Source organism: Bos indicus, chromosome 3, assembly GCF_029378745.1.
Source record: "Bos indicus isolate NIAB-ARS_2022 breed Sahiwal x Tharparkar chromosome 3, NIAB-ARS_B.indTharparkar_mat_pri_1.0, whole genome shotgun sequence".
Classification (NCBI taxonomy): domain Eukaryota; kingdom Metazoa; phylum Chordata; class Mammalia; order Artiodactyla; family Bovidae; genus Bos; species Bos indicus.
Window position 1 is genome coordinate 7,434,769 of NC_091762.1, and position 19,369 is coordinate 7,454,137.

General features: G+C 43.7%; 1 protein-coding gene across 2 annotated transcripts in view; it reads right to left on the bottom strand.

Annotated features, from left to right (window-relative positions):
• C3H1orf226 (chromosome 3 C1orf226 homolog) overlaps positions 1 to 19,369 on the bottom strand; it is a 360,848-nt gene that overhangs the window by 331,203 nt on the left and 10,276 nt on the right. The window lies entirely within an intron of this gene.

Genomic DNA, 19,369 nt, shown 5'->3' on the forward strand with positions numbered 1-19,369 from the left:
TCAGGGTGAGGCAAGAGTAGGCCATGAACTTCTCTCCCTCTTGGGGGTAGCAACTTAGTCCCACCCATCAGCTGAGAGCTGAGTTATGTACTCTGTTATTAGCATAGGTCTCTCATACCACACGCACATGGACATACTTGCTTTGAGGAAGTCTAGGAAGGTTATTGAGGAGCACTCTACACCTGCTGAGTTCTTAATCAGTCGCAGGTAACTGGGCTGCCAGAGGAACCTTAGAGCCTACCTTCCTGGTCACAAACAGCACAAATCCTAGAGGACAAGAAATTATACTATGGTTTCATATGGCCTAACTGCTTTGCACAGCTGAATTTTTCAAGAATGTTCCCAGTACCTCCTCCACAAACCTGTCGTATATGTAGCCTGGGGGAGACAAAATGCCCACCACACATCTAGGGCCCTACCTAGAGCCCTGCTGCTGCTAAATCACTTCAGTCATGTCCAACTCTGTGCGACCCCATAGACGGCAGCCCACCAGGCTCCTCTGTCCCTGGGATTCTCCAGGCAAGAACACTGGAGTGGGTTGCCATTTCCTTCTCCAATGCATGAAAGTGAAAAGTGAAACCTAGAGCCCTACCACACACCAAAAAAAAAAAAAAAGAGTCATGATATAGAGTTCTGTTCTGTTGCGTGGATAATTCTGAAGAGTGCATAGGATAAAGACAACCTTGCATGACCTACATCACACATATCTATACCACATGACCCTTGCAGCCAACACTGTCTTCTTGGGTATGGTCATAACCCTATAACCTGGCTTGCCATAGTACTCAGGAAGTGCTTGCTGACTGCAATAATGAAACAGTCTTCCCTGATCCTCTTATCTTAGCACATTCCCACTGATTCTCTGCTCAGTGGAGCTCTGAGAGGTGGCAGACAATACAGCAGGGACTCCAGAGTCCCAGTTCCACTGGGAACTGCCTTTCACTAGCCAAAGGATGTTATGATGCTCAGGGGTGGGGACCTAAACTATTAGTGGGAATAGCCTTCCACAGGTGTAAAGTGAACCACTGCTGGATCAAAAGTAATCCGGAAAAAATCCAGAAAGTTTCAAAAAGTAAAACTTGAATTTGCCATATACTGGCAACTATTTCATAGCATTTACATTGTATTTACAACTATTTACATATTTACATTCCCTGATAGCTCAGTTGGTAAAGAAGGAGACCCTAGTTCAATTTCAGGGTCAGGAAGATCCACTGGAGAAGGCATAGACTACCCACTCCAGTATTCCTGGGCTTCCCTTGTGGCTCAGCTGGTAAAGAATCCGCCTGCAATGCCAGAGACCTGGGTTCAGTGTACCTAATACACTATATTAGGTATTATATGTAATCTAGAGATAATGAAAAATATACTAGAAGATGAGATGCAAATCTCTTTTGCACCTATAGGTTAGATGCAAATACTATACAATTTTATAAAAGAGACCTAAGCATCCTCAAATTTTATCTGCGGGGTCCTAGGACAAATCAGTGGATATCAGGGGACAACTATAACTATGTCAAGTGAAGGATGCAAAGATCAAACACAGTAATTAAAATGGTTGAAAAGCTACAAAAGATAACAGGCTATAGTAGGGATGAGAATGCTGCAGCTGAAAACCTGCCTCTCTCTCCAAGGAACCATTTTTCTCTGATGGCAAATATACTTTTCCTATGGTCCTCCCTCATTGGATGTCACTATCACAGCACTGGGCTTTCCTAGTGGCTCAGTTGGTAAAGAATCTCCCTGCAATGCAGGAGACCCCAGTTCGATTCCTGGGTCGGTCAGGAAGATCCCCTGGAGAAGGGATAGGTTACCCACTCCAGTATTCTTGGGCTTCCCCGGTGGCTTAGAGATGGTAAAATATACGCTTGCAATTCCGGAGACCTGGGTTCAATCCCTGGGTTGGAAGATCCCCTGCAGGAGGGCATGGCAACCCACTCCAGTATTCTTGCCTGAAGAATCCCATGGACAGAGGAGCCTGGCAGGCTACAGTCCATGGGGTTGCAAAGAGTGGGACACAACTGAGTGACTAAGCATGCACAGACGGAGGGAACAAGGAAAAAGTAAGCCCGATGGTGGGCGCTGGCTTGGTATGTCTGGGAAACAGGAAGAGACTACAGGAGGGGATGTGGAAGCCAATGGAAAGGGCAGGGTTGCCTATCCCAGTGCTACATCACAGCACTGTAGTAAGGAGAACAGGTGCTGGTGAGTGCAGGAGAGGGTAAGCACTCAAATCCTCCTTCCCGTTTCATCTAGGGAGGCTTCCCATCCTGCACACCTTCTCAGGGTTTGTGGCCTATTATTTAGTACTCCGCCATGCAAGGGAATTTGACTACATTCATCCTTTCATATGTTAGCCTCGCTTCTCCAAACAGATTCATTCAATGCACATGATATATATGTGGAACACAAATCATGTGCCAGGCACTGGGTACCCAGCTATGAATCACCACCTCCCTGGCCAAAGAAACAAGAAGACCATTAGGAGAATATATGTTGAGATGAATAAATATCAACTCATTAAATCAGTCATCAACCATCATTCCATGAATAGCATACAGCTTTCAGACAGACACTTCCTTTTCTTCGAAGTGTCAAGGCCAGATTTATCACCTGGTAAAGTGAAAAGTTCAGTGGGACTGACGACGCAATTAGGTCTTCAGGTTCTGTCTCGATTCAGCCACCGGAAGACATGATACTGATGAAATCCCGTGCTCCACCCCTCATTTATTCCACACAAACACCCAATTATGTGTGCCTCTATTTTAAGAAAACCCACTAAATGAGAACCTGAACTTCTTAAAACAAAAGAGTGAATACCCTTCAATTTACTCTACATAAGGCCTCTCTGCTTCACAATAGTCTGTTTGCTCATTACTCAACAGGGAGGCCGGGTCTTTGGGGCTAGGAGGAGGCGTGGAAGAGCTCTACACTGGTTGTAATGCCGGTCCCACCCTGTTTGGATGAAACAAGTCTCGAGAAAGTCACCTAAATCTCTCTGTGGTCTAGTCCCCCGGTTTGTAAAATTCCAGCTATACTGATAGCTTATGTATTTATATTTCCACTTATACTTGGAACCTAAATCTAGATGGGCTCTGAGATCCAACTCGAACACTCTGCAATTCTCTTTTATTCTTCCCGTATCTTCTGTGGTCACATCCCAATGACTTAAGGCCCACCTACTGGCTGACAGATCAATTAGAGCAAACAGCAGAACCCAGCCCTGCATGTGGGGCTGCACTTGCTCCCGCTGTGGAGGTGCCCTCTCTCTCTCTGAGGCGTGGGAGGCAGGAACATGTGCTTTCCTCCCCTAGCTGTTCATCAATATGTTGCTCAAGTGTAACTGCACGTAAGCAGAATTTATTCATTACTTGTCTTCTCTTCTCAAATATTTACACCTTTTACTGCTCCATGGGGTGGCGGTGGGGGTGGGGGGGGAGGGAACTTTTAAAATCTCAGTGAGCAATCTGACCTATAATAGTGAAAATAAAAAGATGATATCAATTCTGGTTCAATGGCACCTATGGTGGTTGTGGAATTATTGGATCTTCTGCATTCCTTACAAAAACAGAACAACTAAATAACAAAATTTAAACCTCGTGGACAAAATCCAACACAATTTGGTGACAGGGCACCCCCGTGAGTGCATGTTAAATTGCTTCCATCATGTCCACCTCTTTGCAACCCCATGGACTGTGGCCCACCAGGCTCCTCTGTTCTTGGGATTCTCCAGACAAGAATACTGGAGTGGGTTGCTGTGCCCTCCTCCAGGGGATCTTCCCGACCCAGGGGTTGAACTCATGTCTCTTTATGTCTCCTGCATTGGCAGGCAGCATAAAGTCCCAAACACATGCAGTTGTGAGATGACTACCAGCCAGCACGACACTGGTGTCGATGTGGGAGAGAACAAAGGGAAACACTGGGGCTGTGAACAACTCAGAGGAGGAGAACCTGGAAGGGCCAGCAGGGGTTCCTGGGCAGCACGTGGGCAAACTGCAGAGTTAACAGCTGAAATGAGGGGCTCGGGGGGCCCACAGTGAGGTCTGAAGGGCCGGAGCAGCCCAGCCCCTGTGAACCCTCAAAACTGGCTCACAGGCAGGATCCCACATCAAGGAGAAACTGCTGAAAGTGGAGTCAAACTTGAGCAGGAGAGGCAAGGGAGACAAAAGGGAAGGTTTGGATAAAAGTGGGAGAGGGAGCAGGACCACACCGATTTCCTAATCTATTAATACATGAAAACAACAGAAGAGGAACTGTGAAGGTAGAAACTCTACTGACCTTACCATCCTTCTAAAATTGAGAACAAGTTCACTTAAAAAAAATAAGACAAGTACCAAGGAAACGCCATAGACATTTCTATAAGAAAAAGAGATTAAGCAGCAAAAATGTCATCGCTGGAGATGCGTGACAATCAAAGCATGCCAAAATGACAGATTCAAAAAAACAGATAAAAATATAACATTTTAGAATGAGCTTAAAATATTTTAAATTATTCAAGACATGAAAGAAAAACATATATTTGAATTATGAAAATTCAGAAGATGAAGTGACTGAATTCAAGAATCAGAAATTTGAAAAAGAAAATCATTTTAGAAATGAAAGCTAAACTAGAAGGAATATAAGAAAAAATAACCTTAAAATGTCTGAAAAGTAGAGAAAGTTTTAAAATGAAAAAAAATATAGGAGTTAACTTGTCTGACTCCCAATTCAGTCCCAGACATTTAGTGTGATCTGGACATTTATATCTGAAAACACTTTAGAAAACTTTTAACACACTTAAGACCCAGTGTGTTTCACCATATTTCTGTCTCTCAAAACTTCACTGCAAAACAACAAAACAAACAAACAAAAAATACAGCAACATAAAAGCTGTACTTCATCAAAAGCACATTTGTACTTCAAAGGACACCATTAAGAAAGTAAAAAGAACTCACAGAACAAGAGAAAATATATACAAATCATATCTGACAGGGCACTTTATCCAGCATAAACAAAGAACACGCATAGCTCAATAGCAAAGACAAAGAACTCAATTTAAAAAATAAACAAAGAATCTGAGTAGACATTTCAGATTAGACATATTATGAATAGACATTCCTAAGAAGACGGACAAATGGATAATAAGCACAAGAAAAGACACTGAATGTCATCAAGGAAATGCATATCAAAATCACAAGGAGAGACCACTTCACACTCATTGAAAGTGAAAGTGAAAGTGACTCAGTCGTGTCTGACTCTTTGTGACCCCATAAACTATACAGTCCATGGAATTCTCTAGGTCCGAATACTGGAGTGGGTAGCCTTTCTCTTCTGCACGGGATCTTCCCAACCCAGGGATTGAACCCAGGTCTCCCATATTGCAGGCAGATTCTTTACCAGCTGAGCCACAAGGGAAGGTGGCAATAATCAAAAAGTCATAACAAGAAATGTTAAGAATATGGAGAAATAAATTGGAATTCTGATCATTGCTAATGGGAATGTAAAATAGGGCCGCTACCTTGGAGTAGTCTGGCATGTCCTCATAAGGTTAAACATTAAGTTACTATTTGATCTAGCAATTCCACACTCAAGAATAAACCTAAGAGAAAAAAGAAAACACATCTACACAAAAATTTGTACACAGAAATTTCAGAGCAGCATTATTCATAATAACCACAAAGGAAAAACACCCTAAATATCCATTAAATGAGGAAAAAATAAAATGTAGTATATGAATACAAAGAAATATTATTAGCAATGGAAACCCATTAAGTACTGATACACCCAACAACTGGATGAATCTTGAAAACATTATATCAAGTGAAAGAAGTTGGTCACAAAAGACCACATATTTTAAGATCCCATTTATACAAAATGTCCAGAATAGGCAAGGTTATAGATATAGGAAGCAGACGAGTGATTGCATGGTGCTAAGGGAGGGAGGGAGGAGGGGACCAGTTCGGAGGAAATGAGAGGTAACCATGTGACAGCTGATGAATGGGAGATTTTTGAAATAAAAACATTGTAACCTGATCTGATTACCATGACAGGTGTACAACTCGGAGCACATTAAAAACCATTAAACTGTGGATTTTATAGTATGTGATTTTATGGTATAGGTGGATTTTATGGTATGTGATTTATATCTCCATAAACATGTTTTTAAATTTTTTCAAATATATATATACAAAGAGATAAAAGGGATCTGAAAGTGACAGATACTGAAGACGGGCAAAGAATAGCCAACATTTGGTTAACAGGGATTTCTGAATAACAAAACCAAAACAAGGGAACAGAATTATAAAAGAAAAAAAATTTTTTTAACTTATTCATGAAAACATTCCCCAAAAAGAAAAATATTTGATAACTGAAACCTCATACCTGAAGACAGTATGAACCTGAGAATACTGACTCAGAACAACTAATATCAAGCTATGCTCTAGAAAACCTACAGGACTTTAAAGACCACTTGGCCATCTAAGAAAAAAAAGTACGTAAATTATAAGAGAGAGAAAATTATCAGTCTTACAAGATTTATGTGAGAAGAAAATGGAGTAATATTTAAAATAAAGAAAATGTGGACCAAGAACTTTGTATCCAGCCATTTTGACAAAACTTTAGCAACACTTTTTAAAAAATCAGAAAATATTGTTCCCATGAGTCCTTCCTAAGGATACTACAGAATAAACTTTAGATAGTCAAAATAACTAGACACATGGAAGTACATGCTGGTAGTATTAAATATGTAATTAAATATGCAATTATGTATTAAGGAACTAATATTAAGCAAGGCTTGCAGAAAAATACAGTGTTTAATGGCTGTATGACTGTGCTCGTTTCCTACGGCTGTTATTACAAATTACCATAAATTTGGTGCCTTAAAATAACAGATATTTATTTTAAATTTATTTTAAATCTCTCAGTTCCGGAGGCCAGAATTTCACAGTCAGTCTCACTTGACCAATATTAAAGTGCCAGCAGGCTGCCTTCCCTCCAGAGATTCTGGGGGAATATGTTCCCTGCTCTTGCAGCTCTGGTTGTCGCCAAACTACTTGGGTTTGTGGCTGCATTACTCCAATCTCTGACTCCAGGATCACACTGTCATTGCCTCTTCTGTGAATAATCTCCCCCAGCTTCCCTCTTATAAAAACATTTGTGATGGCATTTAGGGCCCATCCAGATAATCCAGGGTAACAGCCCCATCTCAAGACCATTAATCACACAGGCAATGCCTTTGCCTTATAAAGTAATATTCACAGGTACTAGAGATTAGGACCTGGACACTTTCTATAGTGCCTTTTTCAAGGGAATCTTTCATGAAAAGTAGCTTTAAAGAAAGTATCAAGAGTAGTATGTTATGGAACTGAGGCCTTTCTACTGCCATCAAGGAAAGAAAAAACCCTAGACAGATGGTTAGAGGCAATGAGACCCATATATTACACACTCGCTTTCTCCCTTGCCTAGAGTCTCAGGGCTCCTGTCTCCAGCCAGCTTCTAAAGGTAGGGACCTGGACACTTTCTGAAGGGCCATTATTCAGTCCACCACCACTAATCTAGTACAATCATCTTTTTAAATGATGGAGGAAAAGGATGGCATATGCAAAAAAAAGTTTTGGGTGTTTTCAGTATCATTATTGATGCTGGGGTTAGTATTGTTATTCTGAGACTGCTGATTGGATATTGTGGAATAAAGCAAATGGGATAAATAAAGCAAATGGAGAAGAAAGCAATTCTTCATTCCCTACATACCTGAAAATCAGAATTCACAGTATGGACGAAAAAACAGATGAAATATAGAAAAGACAGGTAAAAACCCTGAAGCCTTGAATTCTAATTGGAAATATGAACTCACAAGTATGTTCATATCTATTTATTCTCGTGCTCTCTCTTCATAGTTTCCCAATTCTGTCTGCTGAAAAAGATCTAGAAACAATGGCCAACTCAAAAAAAAATAATAATAATAAATAACAACATCCCAAGTGGCTGTATGGTGGTCCTGAGAAAAGATTTTGCATTAAAAGGCATCAAGTCTTCCTGGAGAAATGCTGATTCGAGTCTGAGTTGGAAAATAAAGGAAGAGTGGAAGAGAAGGAGAAGGAGAGCAGAGGACACAGAGAGGATCAACCTCCAGAGCTCAAAGAAGTGCCAGTTACCAGACTGTGTATTCACAAAGGTTAAGAAAGAAGGCATCGTGGGGAGGGGAGGAATGCATCGATCGGCCCTGGACACAGTCACTCACAAGAACCCAACACAGAAAGGCAACTGCTGGCAGTGTCCAGCCAAATACTTTGCACTGGCGGGGGAGAGCTTTGACCTACGGACTTTGAATACTCCAGCTTCACCAGGGAAATCGTGTGGGAGGGCACCCCAAACCCTCTTGGCCTGCTGACATTAAGGATACTCAACCACCCCTCTGATGGGGATCTTTGCCCCTACAACCCCCACCCTCTTATCTGCAGGGAGATGGGCGCTGCTTCTGCATCCACAAGAATATCCAATCACTCCCTCAATTACATATTCCACCATAAACCCATCAAAAGGCATCCAGGCCCAATAAACCAGGCTCGTCAACTGGCATAACCCAGGTATATTCATAAATGCCCCTGTTCAGTGACTACATCAGCAGTTCTCCTGGCTATATAGTGCAATCACCTGGGAGCTTTAAGTTACAGAGATAGAGGAATCCCAGCCCAGATACATGAAATAAGAATCCCTAGGAGTAGTGAGCATCTGTTTCTAAGTTCTCCAGGTGACCCCAAAGTACAACTGGGTTGTAAAGTACAGTTAAAATATGAAATTAGGTTTCAGAGGAAGCAAGACTAAGAGTTAACCCTTGAAAAACGGGTTGCCCTTTAAGGCTAAGACTCTGACCCCTATGAAGCACACAGAGGCCTCTTTCTTCTTAAATGTGTACAATATCCAAGATCATAGCTCAGTCTTTTTCTTCCTTTGCCTTTCTGCAGAATGTGACCCTGCAGGATTCTGCAGTTTTTCAAAACTCTTCTCCTTTGGCTGCAATAGGGAAAATTGATGACTAAGACTTAAAAGACTTTTTTTCATGGAGCAGCAAAAGGTGTAAATACTTGAGAAGAGAAGACAAGTAATGAATAAATTCTGCTTACATGTAGTTACACTTGAGCAACATACTGATGAACAGCTAGGGGAGGAAAGCACAAGTTCCCACTGCCCACACCTCAGAGAGAGAGAGGGCACCTCCACAGCGGGAGCAAGTGCAGCCCCACATGCAGTCTGGCTGGGTTCTGGCTGTTTGCTCTAATTGATCTGTCAGCCAGTAGGTGGGCCTTAAGTCATTGGGATGTGACCACAGAAGATACAGGAAGAATAAAAGAGAATTGCAGAGTGTTCCTGGAGAAGGCAATGGCACCCCACTCCAGTACTCTTGCCTGGAAAATCCCATGGACGGAGGAGCCTGGTGGGCTGCCGTCTCTGGGGTCGCACAGAGTCGGACACGACTTAAGCGGCAGCGGCGGCGGCAGCAGCAACAGCAGTAGCAGCAGCAGAGTGTTCCAGTTGGAAGGGATCTCAGAGACTTTCTAAGATTCCGTTTCTAAGGAACTCTTATTTTACAAACCAGGGGACTGGAGTACAGAGAGATGCAAGTGAGTTGTTTAAAGCATGTTTGATCTAACAAAAGGTAGGACTGGCATTGAAAACCAGTGCAGAACTCTTCCATGCCTCCTCCTAGTCTTGCAGATCCTGGCCTGCCTGCTGCATAAATAGACTATTATGAGAAACGAGCACTTGGAATGGGGAGGTAAGAGGAGGGCCCACATCCCTCCACATGACATAGCCAAGGCGTCAAGGCTTCTCCCTTAGAAGAGGTGAGTCAGCAGCCTCAAGTGTGTGCTTCAGACATACTTTTAATGAAAAACAACTTCAAGCTACTGCTGGAAAGAGGAAATAAAGAATCCCTAAAAGGCATCACTGTCATCACGCACTTGACATCCACAGGACCCAAAGGTCACTGGCCTCACTCTCTAACAAACCGAACTCTTGCCGAATTTCATGCATCCCCTACATCAGTTCAGTTCAGTTGTTCAGCCGTGTCCAACTCTTTGCAACCCCATGGACTGCAGCACACCAGGCTTTCCTGTCCATCACCAACGCCCAGAGCTGGCTCAAATTCATGTGCATCGAGCCAGCAATGCCATCCAACCATCTCATCCTCTGTCGGCCCCTTCTTCTCCCACCTTCAATCTTTCCCAGCATCAGGGTCTTTTCAAATGAGTCAGTTCTTCGCATCAGGTGGCCAAAGTATTGGAGCCTTAGCTTCAGCATCAGTCCTTCCAATGAATATTCAAGACTGATTTCCTTTAGGATGGACTGGTTGGATCTCTTTGCAGTCCAAGAGACTCTCAAGAGTCTTCTCCAACACCACAGGTCAAAAGCATCAATTCTTTGGCGCTCAGCTTTCTTTATAGTCCAACTCTCACACCCATACATGACTACTGGAAAAACCAGAGCTTTGACTAGACGGACCATTGTTGACAAAGTAATGTCTCTTCTTTTTGATATGCTGTCTAGGTTGGTGGACTCTTGGAGGGCACAAACAGAATCCCCTACATATGCTTACTGTAATAGCTACTATAAGCCAGGCCCTCTGCTGGTACTACAGAAAAGGTTGTGTTGGCCATCAAGTTCGTTCGGGTTCCTCAGCAAACCTAAATGACCTTTTTGGCCAACCCAATATAAAGTTTAACTAAAATGCATTTTATGGAGCCTATTGGAAGACAAGTACACAAATATCAGATTATAAACCAAATGGCGCTATAGTAACTCAAGGAATAAGAAAGAACATAGAGTTGGGAGGTGAGGAAAAAATTAGTATCTGATGAACTAAGCCTCATAAGATAAGAGTGGAGTTCATGTTTTCATCCCAGGTCTACAAAAACAAAGCCAGCTTCAGGCCACAGGTTAAATTATCCTCAGGAGAAGAAAAGTGAAACCCACACCATAAAAATTTTTATCATCTTGCCAAGGGAATGGCTGGGAGAGCACCATCACCAAATACTGCATTCTTGCCCCAAAATGTTTTTTTGAAAAATACAACCAACAGGATTGGGATGACCACTGGGCTGGGCAAGAGAAGCAGAATTACCACAGTGGACAAGAGCCATATTTGGGATCCCACTCCTAGCAAAGGCACCAGATAAATGTGGTGAGGGGCAAAGCAGTGTACTATATACTCAGTGACATCAGCTTCAATCATTCACTTGTTCATTCAAGGTCAACAGTGCACCTACAGTGCGTCAGGCCCTGTGCTAAGCCTGGGGAATTCAAACGTGAATCAGACAGGGTGCTTGTTTCTACATCCCACAGACCAGGGGCAGTACCACCTCCCTCCACCCCCAGGCCTGGAGGGAGCCTGGGGGTGGAGGGAGATGGTAGAAAACAAATCATTGTAACATAGGCAGGATAAACAGACAGCCTAGGGTCACAAAGGGAGTTGCTATCTAATATCCCAAACAATCTAATTAGCCTCAGATAATCCATCATGGATTTGTCATCAGTTTCTTACAGAATCCCTGCATAAAGTTTTTGTATTTCAGCAACTTCTAACAAGAGGCTGGAAGGGAGAAAGAAATGATCGAATCGTAACTTGCTGAGACTGTCAACTATCTAGGGTCTATGTTTTTACAGCCTTGATTAGCATCCCACTCAGCCCTTTTCTCATTTGTCAGAAGGGTTCATTCGGACATGGTTAAATCTCATCATTTTGACTAAATAGACCTTAAATGGACAAATCTCAGCAGTCTAAAATGATTCCTAAACTCTGAGACAGTATAAGATATCAAGACTGCTCTAAAAAGAGAATTCCATATAGGATATTAGGATACAGCATAACTAAGGGCCCAACCGACAAAGAGCAGTTGAGGAACCCATACAGAGGTAAGTTCAGCCACCGTTCAAGCTCTCACAGCTCACATAGCAGGGTGCCCTCCCCGTGGATGGGGTTTATAGCTCTGTCTTGCGACTTGTAATAACCCAGAGTAAGTTCCTTGGAAGTAAAGACTGTTTAACTTTGTATCTTTTCTACTTCTGATTCTCCTTCCCAAAAAAGCCTGGCCCTAAGAACACAATATATGTTGCTGTACTAAGCCTTTCTCTGCACAACTTCTCTTACACCTACCCTTCCATTCCCATGCCTGCCACGATTGTCCTCGTTCAAGTCCTCACATGTGCAGATGTTCTCAGCACTCTTTTCCATTTTTACAACTCTTATCCATTTCCTCTTCCTAACACATAATTCTGCGTGTGCACACATATACATACGTGTGTATGTAAATATGTGTGTGCATGCCAAGTTGCTCAGTTGTGTTAGACTCTTTGCAACCTATGGACTGTAGCCCACCAGGCTCCTCTGTCGATGGGATTTTCCAGGCAAGGATACTGGAGTAGGTTACCATGTCCTTCTCCAGGGGATATTCCCTATCAGGGATCAAACCCACTTCTCCTACACTGCAGGCAAATTCTTTACTGCTGAGCCACTGGGGAAATGTGTGTACGTGAGTGAAGCTGGTGGGGGGGGGTGGGGAAGCCCGTGTTTGTGTGTGTGTGTGTGAAGCCGGTATGTGTGTATACGTATACATTATATATACATAAGTGTGTACATCTCCGAGAGGCACACATTTTTGTTCCCTACAAAATGGGCTTCCCTGGTAGCTCAGATGGTAAAGAATATGCCTGCAATGCAGGAGACCTGGGTTCGATCCCTGTGTCAGGAAGATCCCCTGGAGCTGGGAATGGTTACCCACTGCAGAATTCTTGCCTGGAGAATCCCATGGACAGAGGAGCCTGGTAAGCTCCTCTGTTGCTCCATGGGGTTGCAAAGAGTCAGAGACGACTGAGCAACTAACACTTTCCTTTACAAGCTGAAGCCACATCTCTCGAGCCTGGTATTTAAAGCTTCCTGGGGTATGTAAGGGTCTTGTTACCTCTATTATTTTCTTCTTATTTCCTCTCCCCCACTAACACCACAGAGTTACCTTTCCTCTCCTCTTCACTTACCTAAAAGCTACCCATTCACTTTATTTATACACATAATCATTCCAAACTAAGGGATGCCTTCCTTATACCTCTTGGCAACTTCTGGAGTAGAACACAGGCCCTCATTCCAGCCACTAGTATCTCTCACCTGAAATACGGGATGAGCTTCCTGAACAGTCTCTCCCGGCCCCTCCAACCCACTCTCCACAAAACTGCTACAGGGATATTTCTAAATCTTAAGATGTATCATCTCATGCTCCTGCAAGACCCCTTCCAAAGTCACAGACTAAGCCACCAACAACAGCTGCTTCTAAAAACTGTCCTGCTGGGTTTCAGGGATGAATATAAATGGATGAGCTCTACCCCATCACAGCAGTACCCCCATGGACAAGCTCATGAACAAAGCTCAGCAGAACATCTCTGTGTGGAAAAAGCAAAGCCTCATTCCTGCAAAGCCTTGGTCCAATTCTGTCCCCAAATTGGATAGGGAATGACCTTGAAAAAGTCACTTAATACTGAGTCTTGGAAACTACAACGATGAAAGGGGGAGCATGACATCATGCAGCACAGCTGGGAGGATGAGGAAGTTTCTAGAACACCTGGCAGAATGTCCAGCACACAGTATGTGCTCAGTACACACCACCACCACTGTGCCTGTCTTTCTGTGCCTCACCCACCGGGCTGGCTGGCTTCCTTCAAGTCACCATCTTGCTTCATCTCTCTGACTTTCAACACCAAGCGCTGTGCTCTAAACACAGTACGAGCATAATAAACACTTTCTATGTGGCTGGATTTACTCCTACCGCTGCATTTAGAAATGTAGGAACACATCGAAGAATACAAGTTAGATTCAGAGAAGACTATATGGGGGAAAAAACTCAATAAATCTAAGGGAGTAAAATGAAGGTAAGTGATAAGAATTCACAAGGAAGCACACAGTGACTCATAAAGACCTCCACTTAGCAAAGCCGCCAGGTCCTTTCTGACTTCCCACCAAAACTACCTTGGCCTGTTGCAGCACGCAGACACTGAGATTCTCCAATCATGCTCCTCAATTTGATTGGATTTGACAGAATCAGCCGGGGAGCTTCCAAAACTCCCAGCATGCAGAACTCCCATGTCCAGAAAGATGGAGTCAACATACTTTTCCCTATTCCTTCTGCGATCAACCACCAAAACTCCCAGAATTATAGAACAAACAAGTACAAGACAACTCTGAAAGATGAAGAGAAGGCAGAGCAGCCAGGGACCTCAGCACTCAAGAACCACATGACAGCTGAGTCCTCTGGGTTCTTTTTGCCTCATACCTCCCAGACCTGTTGCTGGAGAAGCCAGTGACCCAGAAATGCCAGTGAACACAGATCAAAAAAAAAAAAAGATCCCAAGAGAAACCCTCTTTCCCTAGCCAAAGGACCAGGAAACCAAGGCAGCTCATACGAAATGCCTCAGAGAAGGCTGAAAGGGAAGCCTGTGTGCCAGGAAGTGACCCACAGGTGCCAAGGCCGCCTCCTCTCCTTGCTGGGGCTTCAGAGGAGTCCCAGTAAAGAGGCAGAGCTTTCACCACCAGCCAGGGTCATGGGCAGAGCGTGAGGGGAGACCACATGAGCAACGGTAATGAGGCACTCTGGCCCCATCGCAGAGTGGCATCAGCTGAGGCCAATAAATGATCTAGTCTTCCACCCCACCCAAGAGTAAGGAGGCACCACTCCCCTCCCCTCACCAGCCCACTGGCAGAGGCGTCTTGCCAAAACAGATTTAACTAAGATCCAGAAAGTCATAGCATAATACCCAAACTATCCAGGTTTCTGTATTTTAATTATTTATTATTTTATTTTTTGGTTGTGCTGGGTCTTTGTTGCTATGCACAGGCTTTCTCTAATTGTGAACACGGGCTCTAGGGCATGCAGGCTTCAGCAGTTGCAGCAGTCGGGCTCAGTAGTGTGGCACATGGGCTTAGCTGCTCCACATGTGGAATCTTCCCAGACCATGGATCAAACCCGTGTCTCCTCCAATGGCAGGTGGCTTCATATCCACTGTATCACCAGGGAAGTCCCACCACCCAGGCTTCAATCAAAAATAATGATTTTTGACCACTGTAGGGAAAGAGCAAATAAGCCAAGATGGCGGTGGTCAGGCTCTCTCGCCCCATGCCCTCTCGCTCTTGCCCCACATTTTGTAAATAATGATTATATAACAGCTGAGATCACTTACAGCACTGCGCATGCACATCGGGAGGTACTGGCTTGGCCACAGGCTTTTGTTCTGTAAGCATATATAAGCTCCACCTGAAAAAGCCCTTGTGACTCTTTTATGGCTATATTATGGCTGCGTCCACTGGGTCAACCACAAGAGAATGTCTGCTGCTGCTACAGCTGCTGTGCCAGCCCAGAGAGGATAAACTCATTTGCAGTTCCTACACCTCAAGTTCTCTTCCAGCTTCCCCACTCATGCCTTGCCTACCATGGATTCAGTGAATCGTGCATACAGTGAGAAACAGCAAGACAACCGGAGTAGTTGGCAGGATCAGCAAGACAATCATCATTCTAGGAACTGGGCTTCCCACATGGCTCAGTGGTAAAGAATCCACCTGCCGAGCTGGAAGTGTGGGTTTGATCCCTGGATCAGGAAGATCCCAGGGACCCCAGCAGCCATGAACCACACGACAGTTGAGTTTCCTGGGTTCTTTCTCCCTCACATCTCCCAGACCTGCTGCTGGAGAAGTCAGGGACCCAGAAATGCCAAGGAACACAGAAATGCAACCCACTCCAGAATCCGTGCCTGGAAAATCCCACAGACAGAGGAGACCGGCAATCTACAATCCACGGGGTTGCAGAAGAGTCAAGCATGACTTAGTGACTAAACAACAAAAATAATTCTAGGAACCAGAAAAAGCTCAACATGAATGGGAAAAGACCATCAAAAGATGCCAGCACCAAGATGACAGATATATTAGAATTACCTGACAAGGACTTTAAATTGGCCTTCATAAAAATGCTTCAACAAGCAATTATGAATATGCTTGAAACAAATGGAAAAACAAAATTTCAGCAAAGAAACAGAAGACATAAAAATTGCAGCACCCACGCTACACCCCATACTAACTGAATTAAAATTGCTGAGAGTTTCCAGCCATCAGTAATTATTTTTAACTTCCTAATGATTCCAATGAGCAGCCAAGTTTGAAAATCAGTGCTCCAACTTGATGGTTCTCAAACTAAGGTATCCATCAGAATCACCTGGACAAAGGTGATAAAGGCAACGAGATCCGGGCCCTCAGCTACTCCAAGACCAGGCAGTAGCATTTTAATCAGACTTCATGTGATTCCAATAGATCCAAAAGCCTTAACTAATCAAAGCAATTTGCAGGTGATTGTCCTCATTCAGGAGGCTGCAAAATTCCTGACTTGAAAGAGGAAACAGCAAAATTTAAGCGACCTTGAAGCAAGAGGTAAAGTTTCAATTATACTTTAAAAAGAGTTTCAATCACACTTTGGATATGGGTGCCCAGGATATAATGTGTTTAACCTGGACTGCCAAATTTAAAGAAAAAATCCATACATATTGAGGAACAGTTTGAAAATGTAATTACAGTACAGGTCATACATGTTTACGGGAAACAGCACGGGCGTGAGATTAAATAGTAGCCATCACTTGGCCCACGGGAGACATTAATCTTCTTCTTGGCAGCAGAAAAAGAAAGAGCTTCCACATGAGCACCTCTTCCCATCCAAAGAGACCACAACAAAAAGGGAAGAGGTTATAATAAAGACAGAAAAAAGGACACATCCAAAGAGCTTTTCCATTGTGTAGTGTGGGCTGAGAGTTCTAACCAAAAGGCAACGTCTCCTGGGCTGGAAGTGTTTTCTGGCATTTATACTTTCCTGGAAGGACCCTGGAGGCTCCAAGTGGCGTGGAGAGACCTGGTCCTCAGAAAAAGAGCTGAAAAAGGCAAGGAAGAGGGTGTGGAAGTTGACAGAAGGCAGATGCAGTGGGGGAGTGGATGGCCACCGTCACGCAGGAAGTACACAGGCAGAAGCTCAGTGAAGGATAACTCTCTCCAGGAAGGAGGGCCTCCCAAAGCCTCTCTCTGGCCCTTCTACTTACTCACTGATGCCTTATTTCCGTATCTGGAGACCATCAACATGGCCCAGCAGAGGTGGCCTGTTGCCCACTGGCATACAGCAGCTGACCCGCCCCTGGTTACAGACTTCACCTCAATGAAAGGGGCTGAGACCACGGCCTTTAATAGACCATTTGCCCATTCAATCCAACCTAGAAGGATGGTCTCAGCTTCCTCATCTGAAAAAAATGGAACTAAGAATACCTACCCTCAGGGAGCCACTGTAAAGATTAAATTAGTTTTGCATATGTAAAATTCTGAGAACCACAAATTGAAAGTGGTGAGTACTGGGCAAACACTAGTTCTTAGCATTCTTAAATATACTCAGCACAGAACTTAATAGTGCGAGACTGCTGGGGTTTGACTCAGGAATTTTTTCATTACTAAATGTGGACCGTGAGCAAGTTCCTCTGCCTCTCTATGCCTTGGCTTCCCCATGAGTAAAACTCACAGGGTTGTTGCGGAAGACTAATCATTTCCTAGAAAGAACTTGGCATAGTTCCTAGAACATAGTCAGTGCTTTGTAAATATCAGTGAATGTTATTCGCCTTCTGTGATGTGGACTGCATGAGGCAGGTATGTGAGGAGTCCCTTTTGTCCTTAAGGAGCTTATGAGTGAAGTCGCTCAGTCATGTCCGACTCTTTGCGATCCCATGGACTGTAGCCTACCAGGCTCCTCTGTCCATGGGATTTTCCAGGCAATAGTCCTGGCGTGGATTGCCATTTCCTTCTCCAGGGGATCTTTCCAACCCAGAGATCGAACCCAGGTATCCCGCATTGTAGACAGACGCTTATAGTCTAGATCAAGACATAAGCAATGTACACCAGCAGGGAAGAATCTCTCAGAACATGGTACATGCGATGGTTCTGCAACCATGTAAACAGTATTTTTCTCTAACGTGCTCACATACAGGCTAATGGAGTTCAGAATGTTCTGAGTACAAGGAGCACTGGGCAAGTGCCCTCTTCTCAGCCACCCCTTCCTAGGAGTCCCAGGTTGCATTCAACTCTCAAGGCTAATCATTTCAACAGTTCTGGAAAGCACTGCAGCTTCAAGAATAGGCAGAGAGGGGACTTCCCTTGTGGTCTAGTGGTTAAGAATCCACCTGTCAACGTGGGGGACACGAGTTCAATCCTGGTTGGAAAGATCCCACATGTCTCTGGGCAGCTAAGCCCATATTCTGCAACCACTGAAGCCTGCATGCCCTAGGGTCCATGCTCTGCAACAAGAGAAACCACCTTAACAAGAAACCACCACAAGGAGAAGCCAGTGCGCCACAGCTAGAGAGTAGCCCCCGACTGCTGCAACTAGAGAAAGCCTGAGCGTAGCAACAAAGACCCAGCACAGCCAAAAATTAAAACACATAAATCTAAAAAACTTTAAAAAATAAACGATAGTAGTAGCCACTGTCCTCAGTTCTCACCGATGGACCCATAAGAGTATAAGACACACAAGTCTCACTGAAGTGTTGCAGAAAACCAATTTAGTTTCACACAAGGGGTAGGGGACTAGGAGTACAAAAGCGTTCCAACACTCTGGGCACAGAACTTGCTGGAAGTGCCATTTTAAGTAACTTTTAAAGCCAGCTGCTCCAGTACTTAAAAGGAAACATGATGCTGAATATAACAATTGAAAAGGGAATTGTAAGCATCACAAGGTATTAATTAATCCCATGATGCAAGATTCCTCCTGCTTAGATTACCTCTGCTTAAAGAAGTATTTATCCAAGAAATTCAGAGAAAGACCATGAAGACAGACAACATACTGTACTTAAGAGTCTGTGATTTTTAATCCGAATGAGGATTAAAAGGCTGGAACAAATGTGATGGGGGCATGTACCAGAAGCCAGTTAACCCCTCCTTATTCCTTCCCGAGGAGGCTGACAGCTATTTTAAGTCCACAAAGCAGTCGCACTGTCTGATTTGCAACTTTAGGAATCAAGAATAATACAGTAGCTAGATTTTTTTAAGCAGATATGTAAAATGAAGATAATACACTACCAGGCCTTTGATTCATTAGGGAAAAAAACAGAGTATATGACAATTTTTACATTAAACCATGCATAGATGAAATTTAAATTGCAATCTGCAGGGCTAAACAACAATAATAAAAATAGCGACCCACTCATTGCCAGGCACTGTCCTGGGTATTTGCATACATAACTCGTTTTCTCCTCTCATTAACCCTATGAGGCATGTGACATTTGTATCCTCTTTTTACAGAAGCAGATGCTAAGGGAGAAATATTAACTAACTCAAACA